General features: G+C 37.9%; 1 long non-coding RNA gene across 1 annotated transcript; it reads right to left on the reverse strand.

Annotated features, from left to right (window-relative positions):
- Positions 1–7857: 7857 nt before the first annotated feature.
- Positions 7858–9664, reverse strand: LOC130565613 (uncharacterized). Its single transcript, XR_008964397.1, has 3 exons — positions 8968–9664; positions 8026–8215; positions 7858–7954 (listed from the first exon to the last, which is right to left on the reverse strand). It is a non-coding gene; the product is annotated as an uncharacterized LOC130565613 (long non-coding RNA).
- Between the last annotated feature and the right edge of the window lie 1391 nt (positions 9665–11055).

An 11055-nucleotide genomic window follows, 5' to 3' on the forward strand; every position in this document is an offset into this window, starting at 1 on the left:
AGATTTAACTTGAGCTTGACCTAAGGACTGGAGCATACCGACTAAAGCTCTAACTTTAAGTGCAAAGCTACTAAATCCTCGGGTATCCCCTGGCCTCACCTTGGGTAGGGCAAGAAGGGACTTGATTTCTTTCAGGACCAACTGGTGGGGCTGCCCATATCTTTGTTGCAATGCCCAAAGGCCCATACTGTAAGGTCTAAGGTCATTCACATAAGCTAGGGCTAAGTCACGAGCAGATTAAAGTTTTAAGTGATCTAACATGATGTGGTATTTGTAATGTTCTGACTCGTAGGGGGACAATAGGTTTGTTAGGGCTAGCTGTAACATTACATATTCTTGAGGGTCATCATTCACCAAGAATGGAAAGGAAAGTCCGTGGATTCGAGAAGTTGGATGGAAAGTGACAGGAGATGGAACAAATGGTTGTGCATAGTGTTGTCACGATACCAAACTTCGGTACCAGTCGGTACTAAATGTGACAATACTTGCATTTCCCGCTATCATTTTGAGCGCTGTTGAACAGATTATGAAAGCCCTCTGATTGGCTATTGTGTTTCCAAGCTCATCGCATATGTCTTTGAATGGCTCCTTACTGAGCGCTTGCGCAAATCAAACGCTTCCGTGTGTATCTGTGTAAGCGCTCGATAGAGAGTGCGATGCAATAATCATTTCAAGCGCTTCCGGGTTTGGTAACTACTGCTTAATTATTTTTAGTGTAACCCAGACATTTGACGCAGAGCGAGAACGGTTTGAATACTCGATGATTAGGGCTGCACGATAATTTATCGCAATACCACTAAATCCTATTGTAATCGAGCTGGCTGCGATATGCAATGTGTCAATATATTTTTTAATGCGTAGCTTGTCCGTGAAGCACGTCTCTGGGATCAGTAGGAAATGCTGCTCAATCTAAAAGCAGTGCGAGCTTGAGTCGCTTATAATGTGCATTTGAAAAAGCAACACCCGTCAAACATGATCATTATAAATATACTTTATTATCATAAAAATACCTAATGAAGCTTGAGTAACAGTGATAAAAATATGTCCATAGGAATTTCCTAGATTATAGAACGTGTTGTGGTCTTCTTCTGCAGTGCGTATTTGGAGTTTCCGCACGAGAGCGCCCTCTGGCTTTCGGACGTAGCTGCATTTTCCCAAACTTCACTCAAAAGCTGTGCATAAATCACGTGATATTTATCGTCGGTTTATCGTGACAGCCCTACTCATGATCATCTTAACTTTCACTTTCTATAACTGTAATGCGCAGCATTAAAAAATGCAGCAGGAAAAATTGTGAGAGGGGGGCCCTTGAAAGTAACTGGCCCCGGGGCCCTTTGAAGTCATAATCCATCCCTGAGTGCAGCATAGTGTATAATAGAATATAGGCATAAGGTGAACCTAGAATTGTGGGGAGTATAGTGCTGAGGAAAGATTAAAGGGACTAAATTCACAACAGGGAGCACCAACATTTGCAGGATCTGCAAGAAATTCTTTATGGTGGAATGGACTCGTATGACTCAATGTATTCTCAAACCTCATCAGACTGAAAAGAAAACACTCAGAGATGTTTCTCTTATAAATTGAGGTTGCGGAGTGTAATGAATACAAGGGGTGCCAATAATTGTGGCCAACATGTACGTAAGAAAATTATTTATTTTTTACTTCAAATTGTTTTCCTTCACATAAATGTTGTAATATTGTAGATTTTTTTAATGAAAGATCAAAACGAGAAACAATGCAGATTTATTTTTACAGCCTTCATTGCTCATATTTACCAAGGCTGCCAATAATAGTGGAGTGTATATATAAACAAAGTTGGTAGTAATGGATTACATGTAATCTGGATTACGTAATCTGATTCCAAAAATCAAGTACTTGTAAGAGTAAACTACATTTTAAAATACTCGTAATCAGACTTCAGTTGTTTTTTATGGATTACATGATTACATAGTATTCACAGAATGGCATTAAGTTGTTTACTGTTCATTTCTAACATTTTTTTCATTTTTTTTATAATAAACATACCTACCACTTATATATGTTTGTGATTCTTCAAGTTTTTTCCAGCGGGGGGGATTCGGAATCGCACAGAGATGCGAAATGGAGCAGCACTCAGCATTTGATGGCTGGATGTAGACAATAGAGACACTTATCCCATGAGATGAGACGAGACATAAGATTGGGTTCATGAGAACAAGACAGGATTTTTACACTATTTTAAGTAATCCTCAATGATGAAATATTTGAAGAAAATGTCTTTTATTCAACTGAAAATCGCAAAATAGGTGCATTTTGAAAATTTAGCTTAAATTAATGTATTTTTACGTCTATTTGTTATATTATAATATGATTTAAAAGTGGCAGGGCATCTTCAATACTAATTTCACCATCAAACTCCATCATGCTGATATCTCGAGACCTTGACGAGAAATGTTGTCACATTTTAATTTTGCAAGATCTTGTGGCAGAGATCGTGTCACACACCTAGCAGACACCGTTTCATTTTTAAGGAAACTCATGGGAAAACTATTCAGTGTTACTATCAGTAAACACTAACAACAAGTTACAGTATATGAGTGTTAGTATTTTGTCCATACTGGACTTTAAAAAGATGTTAAGGCTCTTGTTGGTGATAAAGAATGGAATATTTTCCCTCATTGTATCGGTCAAAATAGTACAAAATTATCCTGCATCAATACATAACCCCATTCACACAGACCACTGATCCTATAAAATTGCCAGAGTGCCTTCTGTGTGAATGCAAACCTTGATCCGGAAAGGGGACCTAGTAACATTACGGGATCAGTCCCAGAAAGCGCCCTGTGTGAACAAAACGCAGAAACAATGCCGTAAAAGCAGTGTAGATGACACACATCTATAATAAATTGTAAATAATTTGTCTACGAAAACAATTATAGTTAAACAAATATTTTTGTTAGTACGAAAATGAAAAAAATAGGCCTACAATTCAGCATTAGCTAAATCACAGATGGAAGCAAGACGCAGATATGGATTACTGACCGGGCCAATAGGGCCAGTGCCCAGGGGCCTTGACTACCATATACCTGAGGAGGCCCTGGGCTTCAAGGTTGCGCCATCCAGTTTGGTACAGAGAACCCAACAACAATGAAAACAAATGTTTATCTATATTTAATATGTGGGTCCCATAGCCTACATAAAAAATGAAATGATTAACAAATCATGGGGTCCGTGTACGTTGCGTTCATTCATTTTTTGATTCACAGTTGAAAATTAAAATGCGAATAACGACGCCTTCATTCCTTTTTGGTTTTAACGTTGAAAGAACAAAAAAGAGAAAACAGCTTTTTATTGTTTCTGAGCACACAAAAAAACAGAGAAAATGGCTTCTCCATATTCGTTTAATCACACATGGTGTAGTAATCAGAATCACACAATATAAAATATGAGAAAAAAACCTAAAGTGCTTTATTTTCTCAACATAACAGACCTAACCTGGAAGTAAATAAGCTCCTTTGGTGGTGTTCAGCGGTCTTGGGAAAATATGTCTGCTCTGGAGCCATTTGCACAAATGATAAATAATATGATACAAACCAGAGCAACATATGGAGAGATTGCAGACAATCTGATACAACATGGTGCTGGGATGGGTTGTTCTGCTATGAGTGTGCAAAGATTTTGTGCGTGGCACAACATTGTAAGAAGAGGACATGTGTCGGACTCCCACTTAGAGCTGTCAATAGCTAATGCAATAAGTGAGGTAAGGACAATATCTATAAACTGAATAACATTTTCATTGTTTTGTTGGGTCATTATGCGCTACTCCAGCAGATCATGTATTTTTTAAGTGTTTTGTCCTAACAGACTGGCCCAACATTTGGCAGAAAACTTATGACAGGGTACTTGACCGCCAATGGTATACGAGCGAGTGAGGGCAGAGTGGGTCGACTTTTGAGGACCATCCAACAGCCGTACCATCATGCACGATGTAATGTATGTCTGTGCTTTTAACATATACAGTAGGGTATCTTGTCTCACACCAAGCTGGTTTATTTTTGCAATTATGTCTGTACGTTATCCAGCTTATTGGCGCTTAAATATGAGTTATTTTTTATTTGAGAGAACTCAATTCACTTCAGACTCTAAAATAATTACATATTGTAATTCAAACAATTATCAACTGCCTGCATGCAGCGGTCTCCTCCCACAAAATAACTAACTTGTAATTGCGTTAATTTATTTGGCAACTGATCAATACGTTTTGTGATAAAGGTGTTATTAACTCATATTTGTGTTTTTAGGGCGCACGTAACTTGAATCCAGTGCCTTATACCGCAGAGTGCATGGGCCATAAATTACACATCGACCAGAACGAAAAACTGGCAATGTTTGGAGCAACACATGTCCTGGCTATTGATGGATTTAGCAACAAAATTGTTTCTTTTTCATCTATGCCAATAAAAAACAATCTTTTAATTTATGAGGATGTTTACAGGTGAGCAATTTTCATATGCATTTACATTTTTTTGTATTAATTTCACACTAAGGTGTGCATGCGTGGGTTTTCAGATCTGCAATTGTTAACCATGGGATGTGGGACCAAATTCGAGTACACCATGGAAAGGAATTTTGCTTATCTTTATTCATTCAAGAAAAGTTTGCAGGCTATCGAAACAATCAAGAAAGACAACCCTACATGCAGACCCAGTCAACTAAGGTATCAAATCTATATGTTATAATACAATACATTGTAAAATCAACTCACCTAAAGGATTATTAGGAACACCATACTAATACGGTGTTTGACCCCCTTTCGCCTTCAGAACTGCCTTAATTCTACGTGGCATTGATTCAACAAGGTGCTGAAAGCATTCTTTAGAAATGTTGGCCCATATTGATAGGATAGCATCTTGCAGTTGATGGAGATTTGTGGGATGCACATCCAGGGCACGAAGCTCCCGTTCCACCACATCCCAAAGATGTTCTATCGGGTTGAGATCTGGTGACTGTGGGGGCCATTCTAGTACAGTGAACTCATTGTCATGTTCAAGAAACCAATTTGAAATGATTCGAGCTTTGTGACATGGTGCATTATCCTGCTGGAAGTAGCCATTAGAGGATGGGTACATGGTGGTCATAAAGGGATGGACATGGTCAGAAACAATGCTCAGGTAGGCCGTGGCATTTAAACGATGCCCAATTGGCACTAAGGGGCCTAAAGTGTGCCAAGAAAACATCCCCCACACCATTACACCACCACCACCAGCCTGCACAGTGGTAACAAGGCATGATGGATCCATGTTCTCATTCTGTTTACGCCAAATTCTGACTCTACCATTTGAATGTCTCAACAGAAATCGAGACTCATCAGACCAGGCAACATTTTTCCAGTCTTCAACTGTCCAATTTTGGTGAGCTCGTGCAAATTGTAGCCTCTTTTTCCTATTTGTAGTGGAGATGAGTGGTACCCGGTGGGGTCTTCTGCTGTTGTAGCCCATCTGCCTCAAGGTTGTGCGTGTTGTGGCTTCACAAATGCTTTGCTGCATACCTCGGTTGTAACGAGTGGTTATTTCAGTCAAAGTTGCTCTTCTATCAGCTTGAATCAGTCGGCCCATTCTCCTCTGACCTCTAGCATCAACAAGGCATTTTCGCCCACAGGACTGCCGCATACTGGATGTTTTTCCCTTTTCACACCATTCTTTGTAAACCCTAGAAATGGTTGTGCGTGAAAATCCCAGTAACTGAGCAGATTGTGAAATACTCAGACCGGCCCGTCTGGCACCAACAACCATGCCACGCTCAAAATTGCTTAAATCACCTTTCTTTCCCATTCTGACATTCAGTTTGGAGTTCAGGAGATTGTCTTGACCAGGACCACACCCCTAAATGCATTGAAGCAACTGCCATGTGATTGGTTGATTAGATAATTGCATTAATGAGAAATTGAACAGGTGTTCCTAATAATCCTTTAGGTGAGTGTACATACCTACTATACATTGAGGATAATCAAAAATGCTTATAAGAGGTACAGTGGAGGTCATGTTTAAACCTTGCATGTTAATTGAATGCTCATTTTAACAAAATAATAGGAATTTTATGATCCCATGGCATAGCCTAGACTTTATTAATGTCATTGTATTTTGTTATGATTTGAGTTGTTTGAGTCTCTGGTTTCATGAGTCTCTAGTCAAAACTCATGACCACACCTGTATATAGTTAATACTTACAACAACATTTGTTTTCATTGTCACAGAACCACAAAATCGAAAGGATGTGGCCAGAGATAAATAATAGGGTTAATTATCCACTCAAGACAGCACTAGTTGAGCTAATGGACCAGGAAATACTGGACATGGAGGACAACCTGGTCAGATACTGTCTCTCCAACTTTACATGCCAACTATGTCATCTTGGCATCAGTAGAGTTGTGCAAGCTTGGAATAACCACAGGATTCCAGGTGTGCTGAAAGAACAAGTTTTTATTATACACACATTTTAAGAACTGTCAATTTGACTTGAAACTTTTTGTTACTCTAGGGAAAGGCATTCCCAATGTTATGGCAGAGGGTGGATGTCTCAAGAAAATCTCAGAGGAACTTTTGCCTCATGCCAACGAAGCAGCTGACCTTTATGAGGCAGAGTTAGGCTCTTCATTAACCAGGCAGTCAGTGTTTGGAACAAATCCCTTCTCTTCAGGGAGACAAAGGGCATGTGTGGAACACCACTTCGCTGAACTGCACCCAGATATCACTGTTTGCTACAACTACACTGTGAACGGTGATTTCTCACATTTCAAACTAGCTCTGTTAGATCTTATCAACATAACTAGAAGATTTACTTAACATGAACCATGGAACATAAATTTATGAGAAACAATTTAGTCAACAGAAATAATGTCTCTCATAACTAACAATGCATCTGATAGCCCATTGACTTCATAGACATTGTTATTCTCTTCTCTACATTTAAGACACTGGGTAGAAGTTTCTCTCCATTGTAGCACACATACTCTACATCCCACAATGCTCCGGCAACAGACTGCATACATTGGCTGCTGAAGGGGTCCTGTAAAAGAAGAGATTTTCAGTAAATAAATGTGAATTTGTCTCAAGTAATTTTGTCTTGTTAAAAGTTGTTTTCCCTGTTAAAAACTTCACTCCCAAAGAGGAAAATTAATTTGAAAAACACTTTACATTATATACATTTTTATGGTATGAACAATAACGGTTTTGCACTTTTAACTGTAAAACACATTAAAATGCACTGAATTCATGCAAAGTTACCACAGTGTGTAAAATTAATGAGCTGGCAATGCAAACCTTTGCATACAAGACAACTGAATGCTGCCCGTAGCTGTTGTGCTTGGGAGTCATTCATCACCAGTGTGGTTCTCCTGTTACTGGAAGCAATGTCAGAGAGCTCCTTCATTACTGTGGTGACATCTTGTAGACCTTGGGCGGCCAGCACAACTTCTTCAATTTTTTTAAAGACATCCTGTCAAGCAGAGTGCTTTCATCATTTTATGACTAAACAACAAACAAAGAAACACATTTAAGCAAAGTACAGTGCCCAAAAATAAACGGCCATTACTTTTTTAGGTAAATCTAAGAGCCTGACAACCAGAACCATTCACTTAAATGATTTCATTTTGAAATAAAATTATCTGAAAACTGGTGAGAGGATACGTCACATCATTAACATTCTATGTTTGCACAAGAGCTCTTTTAGTGTCTCGATCAAACTGGACAACCTGATGTTGAGTAGACTAACATTGAGTAATGATTCTTGCAGACTTAGCAACTTTAGCCAAGATAATATGCTACTATCAGTGTTAAGTACTCAGAAAACTTCTATTATAAAAAAAAGTAAGCACAGTACCTGGACCTCTTTCGTTTGCATCCTTGTTGAAATCTTTGAAACTCCTCCTCTGAAACTGCAAATATTTTGCGAGCATTTTGCTTCCAGTACAACGAACCTGTAGATAACATAAATAAATAAACACACTCACACAACAGTAAACATTCTGCATAAAAGACATCAAAATACCTTTAGTTCCTTCTGACTCCACTATTTCATTGCCCTGTGCATCCGTTAGTGTCAGTGGCTCTTCACTGTTTAGGGCAGCTTGAACTTTAGCCATAATGCCAGGGACAGTTGCCTCAAACTCCATAAACCGAACAATCACGGTTCTGTTGGCTTCAATTTTCCACCCAAACACTCCGCAATAAAAATAGACCTATAAATTGAAACGTTATAAATAATTAACACACACATTTCAATTACAGTAAATATATAAAATTTCTAACCCTTGTGCACTGTTTTGGACATTTTGTCCATTTCAATTTTCTTTTCCTTGTTGTTTTGGCTGTGTTTATACAAACATAATAAATTTTGCAAAAGGTGTGTATTTTTATTGGAATTTTAATATTTTGCTCTATTTTGCTTGCGTAAATGTTTTTTTAAAGTAGGTACAACTGTTACGCTCAGGTCCATTTCTTTTAATCTTAAATTGCTCAAAAAATATCAATGCATTAAAATTATTGTTGTTGTTGATTAATAACACATCCAAGACCGTAATAATACAATTTAAAAAAATCAGCTTCAAATTTAGTATACAGAAAATAATTAGATTTTTCGTTTTTTTCATAAAAACAGGGTCACCATGTAAACAAACTGGTATGTAAATGGCTAAAATTCTAAAAACGAATGAATGTTTGGTAGTTATGATAAGAAATTATTCTAGAGGAAAAAAATAAGGTAATTCAAAGTGTGAAAAAATATTTATATATATATATATATATATAATATTTTTATGACCGTTTTTGGACATGGACATTTTGTCCATTTCCAGCCTAAGTGTGAGTTTTTTTTTATTGATGCACAAGGGTTAATTACATTACATTACATACAGAAATGTACACAGAATGTGCCACAGAGCAGTCTTGGCACAACACTAAAGATGCCTTAATTTAAAACAAATATTTATACCTTTGAAAAAAAACGGGACATGCTCGCTCTCGGAGGCCCTGCACCTGCCAGAACCGGGGAAGCTACAGCAGGGGATGATGATCGTAGAAATGAGAAGCGCTGACTGCCACTGGAGGTACTGGCAGATGATGATGGCGACAGGTCCGACTCACTGTCACGTGGACTTCATAATGACCCCTCGGTGTCAAGTCAAGGGTGCTGAACAGTCCATTCACCCCAGGAAAAATCGCCATATTCAGATCGTCAGTCAGATACAGATTTTGAATGGAGACCTGTGAAATACACACACCCAAGCTTATTTATCTGGCCTATTTTACAATTATTAGTCTGTAAGACCTAACGTTGCCAATATCAAATTATTGAGTTATTATTTCAATCGACGTTTAACCTGAAGTACAATCATGCTCTAACGAACATAACGAGTTAAAACTTAGATGCTTAACACCTGCGCTTAATTAGTAACGTTAATAAGACTTTTAACTAGACCCACCTGAAAAATCCGTCTTATTTTTTCAGTGGACATGTCATCCTCCCTTATTGTCACTCTCTTGTTGCTTTTTAAAAGCACGTAGTGATCAGTCCGTGTCAGTCTTCTGGTGCTGTCGAAGCTATTTTGAACGGGTGATTTTGGTCCGTGTATCTTTTGGCCATTTGATTGTTCTTTTAGAAATGGGTATTAAAAAACAAAAAAAGAGTGGCTCTCTGATTTTCGTTTTAAAATACAAAAATTGAAATTGAAATACGAGGCGTTTTTCTTTTTCATGGTGAAAAACGGATGAGCAAGATTTAAAAAATGATTTGATTTGCATTTTATATTTCGAATAACAAAAAGTAAAATCACAAGAAAACAGAAATGAAAAAAGGCCCGTTTTTTATATTCCGAGACCGGATGTGGTCATTTACATAAAAAGAGCGCCAAATTTGATTGTGTGGAGTTGCTTTAGCACAGACTAAAATGTCTTTGGAAGCGTACTCGGATATGATTTTAGACTAGGGCTGCAACAAACGATTATTTTGATAGTCGATTAATCTAACGATTATTAGACCGATTAATCGACTAATCGTCTATTATTTCAATGACTAATCGGTAAGTTTTTAATGATTATTCAGCTTTTGCAACTAGTTAAAACATTGAGTTATACATAATTTACGTAATGAATAAAATCCATACAATTCAGCTTTTGAAATTTGTTTTAATGAACTTGAACCAACTGGTTACTCTCTTTAAGTTTGCTGATTCTGTCCAACTCGAATCACACAAATACTCTCTACAAACTTTTAAATACAAATAAAAATAAATAAATAAATCGGGTACATTACAGACCAAATTTTTTTTTAAATGTAAACAAATCTCTTGACAGAAGCATTAAGCAGCATTTCTATGACAACAGTTCAGTTTAATGAAAAAGAGCAAGTAACATAAGAAAAAAAAGCACTGTCTTTTTTGGATTGTCAATTAAGTGCCGAGTTAAAGTGGAGAAAGGTCAGCATGTCAACGTGTTCACTTGACAAGCTTGCTCTTTTTTGTGAGCAAATGTTTCCTGCAGCAGAGAAGATCCGTTCAGCTGGAGTGGATGTGGCAGGAATGCATAGCTTAGATTTGAAACGGCACCTGGAAAAGCCTTTTTAACCAACGCTTCTAAAGAGTTAACAGAGAGGTGGGGGAGTTTCGGCACTTTCTTCAAAGAGAAAGACAACAAAGTTCTTCTGTCTGCAGCCCTAGATCCAAGATTTCGAAAGCTCTAGTTTATGCCTGCTGAACAGAGAATAGAGGTTCAAAGCACCGTCGAAGTCCTTGCAATGAGATCCGAAAAAGAGTCCTGGAAACCTACAGAAGAAGGGCAGCATCAGGGTGTCATTGTTCCAAGGAGAGAGGGAGAGTCAGCGCTAGAAAACCTTCTCCAGTCTGACACGGACAGCCTCAGTGAAGAAGAGGAGTCGCATGAGGACCAAAAGATTCAGATGGTGAGAAAGGAAGTACAAATGTACTTCTCAGAATCACAAATACCCAAACAAGAAGATCCTCTAGGATGGTGGAAGGAAAATGAGGGACGTTTTCCTAGCATGTCAAAGCTTGCAAGATCTTTT

Source organism: Triplophysa rosa, linkage group LG15 (assembly GCF_024868665.1).
Source record: "Triplophysa rosa linkage group LG15, Trosa_1v2, whole genome shotgun sequence".
Lineage (NCBI taxonomy): Eukaryota > Metazoa > Chordata > Actinopteri > Cypriniformes > Nemacheilidae > Triplophysa > Triplophysa rosa.